Here is a 14,586-nt window from a genome sequence, read left to right as displayed (position 1 = left end):
TCATCTACCGAATCTGAGGGCTTACAAGTATTAGGGATTCTTCCACTGGAAAGGTCATCTTGTGACGCCGTCGTGTCTGTTGAAGACTGCTTTAGTAAAGACCACGCAGCTTACCATACGTTTACATTTGTTTTTTGGGGAAAACCTGACAATACAAACACATTGTGTTACTGTAATAGTCTGACAAGCCACACGGAAGTTACAATTTGCCCTCGTCCTTGTTCTGTGTAACTAAATTGTATGTTATACCCTTCCAGAAGCTCCACACTACCTTTCACTGACAACAAGGCCGGATTAATACACTGAAGGGCCCCTGGGCAAAAATAAATGATCTGGTCACGTACCATCACAACAGATTAGCTATATTAGCTCTACTCAAATCACAGATAGCATAATAGCTCTTACTTTTGAAGTTCTTCTTTCTGGTCTTTTTCTTTGCAAAGTCATCGATCAAGTTCAGCTCCCTCATCAGCTTGGACTTGATGGCCATCAAGGACAGTGCAGAAAGCCTCTTCTGACCCACAGATGTCCTGAGTTTATTTTGTATTAGTTTCAGTTAAGTTAGCTACCGTTGGCCGAGGCTAAGCATAGCTGGTACATGGTGATGCTTCAAGATACCGTTGGCTAGTTCGACATCCTATGCTTTGTTTCTAGTTTTTTTTTTTTTTTTAAGCTACTTAATAGTAGCTTAATATTTATTATGGCAGACACTTTTTTCTCTTCTTTGTCTTGCACTCATCTGTGTTGTGTGATGACATTGTCGTATCTTCAAGTCACATTTCAGAATTACTGGTGTGCTTTCTGCTTGGATGATTTTCAGTGAACAATATATTGCCAGTCTTGAGCCATACACTGCCTTGAGATGATTGAATTAATCGTATCATTGTCTTGTGAATTGTGAGTGAGATGGCAGTACTTGGTTTATCAAATTGGACCGGTATACTTTCTGCCTGCTGAGCTGGACTAGTCATTCAACTTTTGACCAATAGGCGTGTGATTTGACATGCCTGGCTGGAGGTTCAAATAATGAAGGTGGGCCTAAGCATTGTGTGTGTGTTTGTGGAGTCTGTCTGGGTGTCAATAGCTCTGTTATCGCTGCCTTTGGAGGGGGGGGGGGGTGAGCTTCAGTGCCCAGGGGCCCTTTGGAGTACTAATCCGGCCTTGATTGTTTCTATGTAGCTGAAAAAAGACAACAAAAAATGAATTCTCTGACCATGGAAGGCCCCTCTATGCCCAAGGCCCCCTGGGCACATGCCCAGAATGTCCATATGGTAGATCCGGCCTTGACTGACAAATATCTTTGTTTTCGCCACCAAGGACCACCTGAAGAACACAAGGACAAAATGTGACCCTGACTATGTGATTGGAAGATTATAGTCAGCATTGGGAATCCCACTCACTCACACGTGAAACCTTGAAATCCCTGTTTAAAGACAGTCAGCCTTCTGCTACTTGAGAAATCTTAAGAGAGGCAGCAGGCAAGACTAAAAAACCCAAATGACTGTGATTCTCCTCCATTTCATCCGCGCTGAGTATATGTCAGTCCTAATCCCTCTCGCTACTCACGGAGGCTCTTACGAAGTGGCATTCCTGTCACCAGTTTCTTAAAGTGCTTCTTCCGGTTCATTTGCCAGACAAAAGTACATAGTTTGAGACAGAAATGCTCATAGCAGTTATACTTAGCCAACCCCATCCTAGCATTACCACAGAGGGTTTCTATGGCTCCATGAATAACAATAAACTGGCAGGACATTCTCTGGGTCACCCCAGCTGTATGGCAGCTTTCAGAAGATGGGGAGATGGGGTGGATAGCAATAAACTCCTCTCTCTGTGACTGATATGGGAATTTAATGACCCCAGGCAGGACGTGGTTGAGGTTGGGTGTGTGCGTGACGGTGGACATGACAGAGGGCCTATGAAAGAGACCCACTCCAGACAAGTCATCTGATAGCTCGTTAAACACCACTCTACGAGAAGACGGGAGGTGCTGGACGACCAAAGATTCACCTTCTCCTCCCTGATGTACCTCAGTCGTTATTCCATCACTTTTTAATGTATCAACCATTTGACTTATTAAGGATGTTCCCCCTCCAATATAGCAATGAGTTTACCCACGTCTAACATTTTCACAAATCAGGATCTCAAGTTGATATACGGTACACACAGTTTTTTTTCACCAATCAGATTCTGGATATTGAACTGTCTTTGCTATTGTTTTGAATTTTCTATTAAACTGTGACACTTTCCCCTTCCTCATTCCAATAACTTGAGGTAAAGCAAGGGACCAGAAAGCCCCTCCCAAACCTTGTACCAGAGAAAAACTCTATTCCATTCCCTTGATATTCTTTGTGTCACTTGCGAATAACACATCGTGTCATTTCACTTTTAATATTGTTGATGTCACTTTTTAAATTGTTTTTAAATGCCATATGTCTGGCATGCAATAAATAGACACGGGTCTTGTTAGCATACTATATTTTAAAGCTCCTACTGGAAGCTATATCACAGGAGATCTGCTTCGGCAGGTGTGCCAGCATGTTAAATGCCAAGAAAACTCTTTTCTAAGTGTCTTCAGGAAACAACTCACACAGGAATGCTAGCATCATTTCCTTTGTCTTGTGTCTAATGCAACACTAGCCCATCTTCTCCTCCTTGCTTTCAGTCAGAGCCAGGGTCTTATCAGCAGCAGCCAAATACATTTGGATAATAATTCTCTTGTGAGAAGAAAAAAACAATGGCTTTGGATAACAGGACAAAACATCTCAAGCACATCATGCCACGCTGCCCGATGAAACTGAGTGTTCATTTAGATTTTCAATTCTGCTAATGTCTCATTTGCTGCTTTCAAATGTAACAAATGTTTTATGTAAACTGCTTAATCTTCGTTCAAGCAAAAACAAAAGAGCATTTGATGGGGATGCAACGGCTGCAAGCCTGTACCGATATAGGCCAGTGAGAGGACATCCAGTATAGTGAGGATCAAGTTGCTATTCCCGTGTGGGTTTGGTCAAAATCCATCTGGAACTATCGTCCTGTCTTGTCTCTGTATTTTAAGCAGGTGCCCTCAAAAGTGTGTGGTCTTTATATCCATACAGTGTGTTTCCCCGTGAGCCTGTGGTGGATATCCTGTCTCATTTGCACATCAGGGTCTGTTTGATCTGCTCCAACCATGCAACTTGAAAGTGGCTGCCTTGTTTGGGTCTAAGCAGGAGGAATTTATAAGAACATTAGACCATGTATCATTATCCTATCCCCTCCTTGGAATTAGTTAATTGGAAAGACATCTGTTGAACATTAATGTCACATTTGTGTATCCTGGTGTTTCCGAAGCCGTGTCAAATGCTTGTAGACTCTTTTGAGCAATTAGCGTCAGTCTTAGTTTGCCATGGCCTTCTTCTTCTGTGTTTGTAGTGCACTTTCTTAGTCGTCAATAACAATCTCGTCTGGGTTATAGTATTCCTGCCAAACAAGAAGACATTGGGTATTTGTTGAAAAAAGACAAAGCTGTTATAGTGAATCGTGACATTGAGAATTCAGAAGGCTTCGGTACATTCAGTGTGCCCAAACATCTTGGCAGGATCCAATATCAAAAATAGGCTTTTACTTTCCTCTGCCCATATTGGGACATTTCATTCCTCAGACCCCTGCCCAGGTTTTAATACCTCAAAGTATTTCATATAGATTTTGTCATGAGCTCCAATCAATATCTCCGGTGTGATTTGTGGTTCCTGTTTAAACCCAGCACAGGCTCAGCCAAAGGCCAGAACATGCGCTAAGGCAGCGAATATATCTGATGTATAAATAATCTCTATTTAACTTACATACTGCAGCAGAGGTGGGTGGCCTGTAAGCTATCCCGGAGGAAAACAATGATACTTCAACTGGAGGGGCGCTGACTGAACTCAGATATCACTTCCATGTTCTTGACAAACGCACAATGGGAATATTCTCTTTCCTGCATGTGTACGTGTATACACTTCCCTTGGGTATGGCTTGTATGTCTGCAAATGACATCATGACTTACAACTATTCACAATTCGACAGACCAGGTGGATTTAGCATGCATGGCTATCCGGTGGTTTCAAAGTTCTCTCTTGTTTCAGTTTGGACCTCTGCCAGGAACATTCGGTCTCCGCCGTAGAGCAGGAACAGCAACAGTGTTCAGCAGAGGGAAATTCAGTCTGGGACGAAGTGACACCCTTATTACCCCCTGGCAGCATCTGGACCAGCTCCTCCGAGTGTCCTTGGGTTGTGACACTGCCTTTTAGCTCCACTCCAGATTTACTAGAATCAGCGTGGCTGCTGAGCAGGACACTTTATAAATACATCTCCTCTCAATTACGCCGTCCGGTGGCCCTGAGCAGCCGAGCGGAGCCGGGATGGCTTCATCCCCCGGGGACCCGACGCCATAGATCAGCCCCCGCCACCACCCACCTGCTCCGAACGGCCCCCAATCCCCGTTATCAATCTCCCTTATCATGCCCGCCCACAGGAGGCAGACACAAGACCCCCCTCACCGCCCACCCCAAGCGCCTAATCAGTGCAGTGGCGATCACGAGGGAGGCAACCACAGGGAACGGAGGTTTGTTAGCCCAACGCTCTCAGGGGGACACAGACGTGTGATGGATCTGAGGTCACACGATGTCCACAGTTTGGAAGTGGACTTCCGGTGCAGTCCAGGTGGGTTGGAGGGTAGGCTACGATTGCGGACGGATTCACGTTTGACCGCACGCACATGTCATTTTGAGTCATCACAATCAAGATTAAGGAATCCTATGGTTGCATGAAATACGTCTTATAAACAATGTGAGTTTTGCCTTTTTGCTTAAGGTGTATTAATCGGTTTCTGTACATAAAGACCTGCAGTGCAGGTATCTTGTATGATCTCATGTGCAGGAGACCGGCAGTACATTATCACAACATGATCTCAATGCTATGTTATGACCCAAAAGACCAACACATTACAAGGAATATTTCATAAACCTCTGAGCTTCTTTTACTTTCCACAAAACAGGTTATATATTGAGTATGGTAACCTTGGTAAAAGTCTCCAGTCGTTTGATGCTTGTAAATAGCAATGTAATAAATACTGTATCACAACCATGCAAAGGACCCATAGGAATTCACTCATATTAAAGTGTGATATTGAGCTGTATATAGTCCCCAGATCTCGATCCTCGTACATGGACCAGCCTGAGCACCAAAGGATTTGTCCAGATTACGAGGGGATGATTGCAAACGCAAACACCAGGCTTCTGCTGCTAGTTGGCTGATATATTATTTACATTGCTAACTCTCAATACTCACATGATTAGCCCTGGTTTAAAGCCTCAATTAGCCACAAGGTTATTTACGTTTATTCCAGGAAAAGGATCATTCTGTCAGCATGTTCTTGGCTTTAAAGTGGCACAAGAAGATAGTCTTGTACTTTCCACACTAGATTCTTTTGGGGATTAAACCATTTACCTTTTATAGTTTGGGCCTTTCTGGATTTATCATAATTGCTTTTCTTCATTTTGCTTTGCCAAGTTCACTGGTGCAACTCTTTGGTCTGTGAAGTTGGTTAGTCTTTGTGGCTTCCTGTCCTTTCACAGGGCTGTCATTTGTTTGAGTTACAACATTGTTTGCATTTCAAAAAGCTTCCAATCAAGTTAATTAACGCGTAGGAGAACTTGGGCATGTGCTGTATTTCTTCTCTGAATTACAGAAAAGGTTATGTAGCACCCATATCGGCATACTAGATTGGAGTGAAAAGCGAAAAGTGTTTTGAACCCTGCCAAATCAACAGGAGCAATTCTCTGATTGCAAAAAAAAAAAAAAGTGTCTCTTTAGAATAAACTTGATGAGCTATTTTGTGTGGGATTCTTTGTGTCAGAATTGTTTAACTGTCGAGTCCTTCATCTCAGCTGTTGGCAACTCAGCTCAGCCCTAACACAAGGAACACAATCCTGAAATTACACATGAACACAAATGAACTGGGGAGAGACAAACAAATGTACACAGTTTTGTGCATACTAGAGCCACAGCAAAATTGCTGTCCCAGAATTCAAAAGGGAACAGTCTTGAGGTTTGATGGTAAATCTATATGCATAAAAAGGGTTCTATACCAACGCTTTTTATAATGTGAGAAAAAAATAAAGAATAGGTCTCTAGTGGCTACAACAATAGTGGCACGGCATACAGAGTAGGTTGCCATGGTTTCTGGATGGTTCTGTGCACTGTAATGAAGCCAGGGCATAGTGGACAAAACAGCCTTGAAAACCATCAGCCATTTGTTTTGCCTGGCCAGTAATCTAGAAGGTCAAAGTCCTTAAAATTGTTGGGTAACAATATTACCCAACATTAATAATGTTAATATTAACAACATTAATATTACCCGACTGCAGTTTGGTAATAATGTGTATGCAAACCTAATGTGCTTGTTGAGTCTCACATCCAGTTTTCCTGCCCGAGCGCGTCCCTGTGTTCTGTGTTTATTAGGTTCAACTGTGTCTTGTTGATAGCCTGTCAGTGGTCTCAGTACTGTTGTTGCATTCACCTGTGTCTCGTTTGGTTTGGTATTTATGTCCCTGTCATTTGTTCAGTCTTGGTCAGTCGTTATTTGACGTTTCATGTTTTTTGTAGCATGTTTCTTGGTTCATGTACATGTTGTTATTAATACTAATGATAATAGAATAATCATGTATTAGAATAATACTACTACAGGGTTTCCTTGTCCCCCCAAAAAACAAGAAAGCTCCTTATCATTCAAAATGTCATCAAGGTTATATTTTGACATAGAGCACAATTTCCTTAGATTTTTTGGATGACCAGCACAACGCCTCCAAGACTACAGTTCCATGCACCCATGTAGCTAACCTACATGAATAGAATGTCCTGGTGTGGTGCCAGCGTTCCCTCTCCGAGGCAACAGCACGTTGACAAAATCACATATGGCAAGGAAGAGTATGTCTTTCTAGAAAATCCATGTGGCCATTTCGACCATCTTCGAATCCTCCTGCTTTAAGGTACAAACACAACAAATAATGAGAGATGATTAATACAAGTTGTGTTTCCTAAATGTTTGGAATATTAAAGGAATATTGCGAGCTAACAAGATTGTCTGACAACCAGACATCCTCTTGTGTCACACTGCCTCAATACAATATTTTCTATCTGGGTAGAGAAGCAACTGCGGGAGAAAATAATGCCTCAGGGTCGAATCCAAACTATGGGAGTCCTTACTGTAGGTGACAAACTCACTAAATACTCACAAGCACGCACCATCCAAAACACACCCTCTCTCGCATCTGTATACCTGTAGTCTCGCTCTCCCTCACACACACAAATGCACAAGAAACACCAGCTGTGCCAGTTGAAAGTTGAACAGTGCTGAACCCTGTTGCTGTCGTTTTACCTATTCACCCGAGGGCTATTTTGATGGAGCAATGATGCCGTCACCTGCTGAGTTAATAATGTGTTTAAACAATGAGACACTGCTACATGATCCAGGCTATGCTGCTTGCAGATTAGTTGGACCCACCTAGCAAGTCATTTTTCCTTAGTGGATCCAACATGGTCTATTCAGCAGTTGAAAGGGGATACATCGATGAGGCACAGGAGATATACACACAGGTGTACTATGTCTACGTCAGCTTTGGACAGATCATGAACTGAATGACGTGCCCTAGACTTGCTTTTTGGTCAAAATCATGGTTATGACTCAGTGGTTACAGTACTTACATACAGATCAAGAGGTTGCACATTCTAATCAGCCCTGTATACTGTACGCCACTTACGAGTCTCCTAAATAAACATGTTTTTATCATTAAATTATGTCGCTATTAAAGGCTGATACATGCCTTACACTTGTTTGGGGGTTTTCACATTCATATTCATATTTATTCCAGAGTCAAATGCCTACCCCTATCTAGATATACAGAAAGATGAGACAAGTAAATCAATGTTTAATTATGTTTAATTGTACTATGTAGAACACTTAATTATGGTGCGCATACTAATTGCTGCACAGATGTAGGATCATCTGAAATAGGAGGCTAAACAGTGTAATTACATGTCACAATTTCACAATGTTTCACAATGAGGCTGACTAGCAGACCCAAGCGCACAACACATCACAGGACACAAACTAAAAGTTAGGCCTGAAAGGGTTAACTAAAGTTCGGGAGGAAGGGGGCACACCAAGACTCCTCCTTCTCCAATCAAACTAATACGCATCAGCCGAGTCAAGCACGGAAGAACGCGGCCAAACTCCCCTTGGTCAATGAAGAGTTCTGTATAAAGTATCTTCCATTCCTCTGGTCCCTGTGCTAGCATGTTGTTGTCACTTCGACCTTGCACCCTGTTGTTGCTATCGCGCTGCCTCCCTGCCTGCTTGTGGTCGCTGCTTTGTGTCTGCTGCTCCCACTCCGCTGCTGTTCTGCTCCCCCCCTCTCCCGTCTCCCGCTGTTCGCCTCCCGGCCTCGTCTTCCGCGGTGGGGGCTGGACGTCCTGGACCTCCACCCATCCGACCACGAGTTCCCCTCCCGGCTGGTGTGATGGTCCCGCCCACGGCGTTTTGGCCGCGTCCTCGGGACCCCCGGCGCGCTCCCCCGAGTGCTGCTGCTCCGGGCTCCTCTGCTTCCCTGGGTCCCATGGTTCTACCTTCTGGTCCCGGGCCTCGGCCTGGCCATCCCCTGTGGTCTCCGCCCACCGGGCCTTCTACCTGGACTCGCTCCGGGTGTCGCTCCCGGGCCGGACGGCTGCCCGTGCTGGCCCCGGATTCTCCTCCTCGGCCTTCCCGGCCTCGCTTCCTCCGCCGGCTCTTCATGCCGCTCCATGTGTTCTGCTCCGCGGTGACTGGCTTCGCCCGCTCGCGGTCCCACGCCTCGAGCCTCTTCCGGGCTCGGGGGATCCATTCCGCCGGTCTGTCTGAAGACCAGGCTGTTCGCCCTCTGCTTGGGAAGTCCGGGGGGCCTTCCCAAGGGTGTCCTGAGCTTTTCTCCCTGCAGGTGGCTCCACTCCGGCTGACCCCCCCCCCCACACTATTCCGCACATTCATTCAGGATCGATACAGCCTCCTCTGCTTCCAGCCAGGGCGTTGCCGACCACACCATCCAGCTCCTGGGTCGCTGGTCCTCCCCAGGCATACCGCTCATACGTCAGGACCAACATCCCTGACCATTACCACACTCAAGCTTGCATCAGCCTGGCTGCAGCCCGCTAGGTGAGTCTGTTCCTTTTGGGGATCTGCTTGAGCTGCTGCTCGGCCGTGACCCATTAGGACTCTCTGCCACACCTCGAGTCCATGCCCGGACACCAGGCTCTGTGATCAGCCTCCACCAACCGCTCGGCTCTGCTACCAGCCTCCTTTACATAGGGTTAGGGTTAGGGCTTGGGCTTGGCTCTGCTACCAGCTCTGCTTCAATAAAAACGATCTATTCAATCTATGGTGTGATCACTGAACTTGTGAAAGGGGCATTAAATGAAGGATTTAAGGTAGTGGGCCAGTGGGCAAGGAAGGAGGAGTGGGCTGGTCTAGTTGGGCAGGCAGGCAACCCAGCTAGGCAGGGCAGAAAGGAAGGGCAGCTATGCCTGGTAGACCAGCAGGCAGACAGAACCTGTACCTCTTTTTCGACAAAAACGAGGGGAGAAAATAGTTAGCGACAGTGACCCAGTCTTTGTTCGATTTGTGAACATGCACTGCAAAGCGGCCGGGAACTAGACTGATGTGGTTACACAACAAAACAATCTGCCGGTGAGTGAGTGGAGAACTGGAAGAAATGTACTGTTGAGTTGATGAACCGCAGGTGTGTCGACAGAACAGGTGGGGTGGAAGACATGGTCTGGAAGACTGGAGCCTGGAGCCTCGTCCACACACACAAACACACACACACACATAGGCACACAGACAGGCACACACACACAGACACACAGACAGACAGACAGACAGGGAAGAGAGCAAGTCATGGATAAGGGGGAAGAGGATGATATGACAAATTGGAGTGTCTAATTACAATTACACACACAAAACGATTATAACATATTACGTAAACATAAAACCAAACACATTTTGATATGAGCCTCAGATGTGAGCCTATGCAAACTCAGATCTGGTCTAAACCAGTGTCTTTCACATAGTCTGTCCAAACAGTACTTCAGTACTTTGTGTCTATCTCACTTGGAACAGCCAGAGAACAAAAACATTGAAAGAGAATAACCCGAGTCATTCATTTCACCCAAAATGTTCAAACAACCAACCATTTGTGCTTTTCAGTATGTGACCCAGATGGGAGATGATGATGAGGAGCCCTGAGCTGGCCACTGGCAAAGCTTTGAGTCAGTCACAATTAATCATTACCCAATGTGGCTGTTCTGGAGTTCAAATCAACATATCAGATTCTCTTTTGTGTTTTGTGAGTAAAAACACATCCCGTAAAATCCTGGGGGGGGGGGGGGGGGATTGTGGGTGAAATGCCAATATGTGTAATTATGATTAAGGTATTTTTTTCCTTTTAGTGACAGAATTGTTTCCTTAACGTTCCTCCTTCAGTGCATCTATCCCTTGGTGGCCTGTTGTTGGAAAATGTTTGTTTAAAGCGAGAGGATCTATCTTCTCTATCTGTAGATTGTCCCATTGCCCTGGGGATGAGCGATGAACAGGTTTTTAAAGTCCTTCAAAGGGTGGGAGGGGGGTGGTTGTGTCATCATTTGTCTGCATGACACAAACATCCTCACAGTCATCCAAGAGGACAGAGAAAGCCAAAATCATACCCTCCCAATGTAATCTATTTAGAGACCTACTTCTTCTGCAGTTTTGTCAACCGTCAGGTAGGAAATATGCCAGTGAACTACATCTGACGCAACTCAAATATGATATATATTCAGACATAGTCCCCAAATTGACAGCACTGTTTTATAACACCTTGTTTCCTTTCTACGTTGTAGGAAGCAAGGCCATAGTCTTCCACTGATAAGGTACATATTAAGGAAAAAGGTGGCCTTCTGCGAAAAAGAGACATTTTCATTAATCCCATCCTTTCAAATCAAGTGTCATTGATTTTCCTCTTTTACCGCGTTGATGTGGCCTCACGTCGTTTTTCTCGTCCCAGCGCAGACACATTGAGATTGACAAAGACTTTAAAATGGCAGCGGAGCAGCCAAAAACAGGGAACCAAATACATCTGAAGAACAGCACCCTCACATCACATTGTATTACACGCGAAAGAAGAAAAAAGTGAGAGGATTCAAGAGACGGTTGTAAACAACCAAGCCCCGTTAAATCTTTGACAGCTAACCTGGTAGGTGCTGGAGGCCCACAACCCATTCAATAACCTGGACAGGAACACTTCCAGTTGTTTGTCTTTTACCGAGAATCCATTAAAAGTTGCCTCTCCTCAGGTTTACAATGCATTCCGCTTGTACCCAATAAATCATTCTCTGCCCAGGCTCTATTCCTGGGGTGTTCTCACATGTGTACTGCTTAAACACAAGGATACCTGCAACAATGGCATTGAGTGTATAGTCATTTGGTGTATTATCGCTAGTGATAAATGTGAAGTCTTTCTATGCCAACTCGTAAAATGGGACTTGTGCTGTACACAGGGAAATGAGAAACCACTGTGGATAAATGCTCATCCTTCAATCCTAGGTTGAACGATCTCCAAAGCATGTGCAGTATTTTGATCACTACTAACACATTTTTTGTTTTTGTACTCTTGGATTCTGTCAGTAAAAACATTCCTGCAAGTAACCAGCATCAACAAGTAAACATTTGAGTCTCGATAATAAAAGAGTTGTAACAGTGGAAATGAGATCATTTATGGAACAAGACGTTCACGTTCAAAAATTCCTCCAAATTCTCATAGATTACATTCTTACTAAACGATTCCATTCTTTTATTCAGAACATAAGTTATATCATACTTAACCCAAAACAGCACATTGGTTAAAATGAGCTTTGTAGAAGGCCATTGTATCTTGATAAATTAACTAAATAAATGAACTAAAACAGAAATCAAAGAGAAGTTATGTGACCTTATCTCCTTTGTACTGGGGCATTGGCAACCTTTAACTAATTAGGAATAGAAATTATCTTTACAATATCGTAAAAGATAATGGGAATTAAGAATGTGATGTTTTATACTGAATAATACAGATTTTTAGCATTCTTTGTCAGCAGATAACAGAGCCCCCAAACTAGACTCGAGGCTTTCTTATCACCCTGGGAAGGGTGAGCATTTGTTAAAGACGAAGATGTTGGGGTTTTTTTTGTTTTAAGGAGATGCTGTGTGACAAGGTGGAGACTCAAGGTCTGGAGACCATCTGCTTGACACCTTTGTGAAGGAGCTTTTACGACATCAGGAGATCCTGTTGTTGTGTTTCAATCAGGGTTGATGTCATAAACACGCACGCACACACGCGCGCCAGGTCTTTGCAAGGAGCCAATGAAGGAAAGCCATGGAACATTTGCATGCCTTGTCTTAACCAACGACTGTAAAGAGCGGGGCTGCTTAAATAGCTAGCTAGCACAACATGCTGGCAGACAAACTTTGTATTGCGATCAGACTTTGTCTCCTTGCTGGCAAGCATTAAACTGATGTACTTTCTTTGAATCCGACGACTCTGTGCATTACTTGAGAAATTATCCTAACACTAAATCTATTAAGTTTGAAAACATGTCATGAAAACTGTGAATGAAAAGCAGATGAAAGATCCTGTTTCTTAAAACTTTTAAATTAACAGCTCTCTGTTTGAAATGTTCCCTATTTGTTAACAAGTGCATGTTCTCTAATATGTGAGTGACATCTTAGTGATGTGAGTATTATTGTACGTAGGTGTAGATAATTGCACGTCAATCAATAAAGAAATGCACTGTCCAGTTCAAGAAGACTAATGGAAGCAGCAATATAGCCTTCTTTATGTAGTGTCCCAGTCATCCCATGCTGAAATGGCTGCGCCAACATTGAACGGCTTCTCATCCCTTTTAGCACACCTGTGAGATTGTTAACATAGTTCTTCTTTGTCGACAGACGGCAGATTTCACCTCCCCACTCCTCACACATAATGCAGAATCAAAACTTTTGCATGAGCTCAGGTCGAACTTGATCTCTTTTACAGTAGAGATCATGCTCACTCATAACCTGTCCCTCTTTTTCAGTTTCCTCGACTCCAGCAGCTTGTTGGAAACATTTAGAAGCTCTTTGCCGATTGACACAAGAGTGTCAGGAATCCGGAAAGGCGATTAATTACGGCTCAAGCTGACGCTACCTAAGGGATGTTGGAATGGGCTGTGGAGGATGTGCTCGATTTGAGCTCTCGCAGCACTTTATCCATGGTGCCCGAGGGGAAGGTCAATGCACAGGAGTCCATGGAAGAGAGGAGAGAGCAAGCGAATCAAGGAGCTAACGCTAGATGATGGATGCGCCTGGCAATTCCACCACAGCCCCTCAAGGAGAGAAGACCTGGGCTCAGAGGTAAATGAAAACGTGTAAATACACATGGCTAGTCAGCAAGACATTTACCAAGGCCTCAAATTCAAACTTCTCAGCCATGTAAAAAAAGCTCTTAAAAGCTCGCTTAAAAGTAAAATAATATATAAAAAATAATAATAATGAATAAATAAATATATATATATATATATATATATATACTAAAATAATTATGTCGATAGGCCTATTGTATTATATTTCAATCAACCCACGTTATTACAAATCTTCAGGCATGTAGCATCCTCTTCAGTACCACCACAGACAACATTGAGCTCTGTTGTTTCCTGGGTGACCGCAAGTCGGAGTTGAATTTCTAAGAGCAGGAGGACGGTTAACTCCCGAGCTTCAGAAGAGAAGCCCTGTTGGATACGCTGCTGCTGCGGGGAGACACTGTATTCTGTACCTTGATAAGAAATGATTTATTTGGATGCATAAGTAACCAACACTTTTCAAATAGCCTATGAGAAGATAAGATAGCAAAGTGTGCCTTGGTTAGGTGTCGCGTTGCACTGCTAATTCATCATTGTTTTGACAAGAAGGCTTTAAAGGCTAAACCACAAGCTTATGATACCTTGAGTAGAAAGGTTGTGTGGTTTAAATGAAAGGATATTAATGCTCTATTGGTTGCAGTTCAGGGTTGGTTAACTTTGTGAATTACAAACATTGTGGTTGGGAGGCAGTCCATACTATTCGATCTTTTAGGCACCTGTTTAACCTATGGTCTGTGCAGCACTTAATATTATTTCATGTTTCATGTCATTTTGATTTTGAATTGTTTTCATATGAAAGCAGCCAAATGAAATGTCAAGCAGAAAACAGTAAAGAAAAGAGCTTTCAAATATATCACCCCTGCTTTTGTTGGTCGTGCTGTATTCTTTTTTGAGTGGGGAATTAGTTTGCTTATTACCTTGCGATTGCATCAGGAGCCAATGTTGTTCACCCCATTGAATCTTTCCAGTGCTTTAATGGGAAATTCTCATCGAAAAATTGTACGGCTGATTTGAGTGACTTTTATTAATAAATTGCACAGTGTTCTGCTTAGCTTCAGACCCATGAAGTGAATAGATTTCCTCTGCATGGCATACCATGCATTTTTTGATAAAGCACATAAAACATGC

Source organism: Hypomesus nipponensis, chromosome 24 (genome assembly GCF_054491055.1).
Source record: "Hypomesus nipponensis isolate SF chromosome 24, ASM5449105v1, whole genome shotgun sequence".
NCBI lineage: Eukaryota > Metazoa > Chordata > Actinopteri > Osmeriformes > Osmeridae > Hypomesus > Hypomesus nipponensis.
This window is presented reverse-complemented; position numbering follows the sequence as displayed.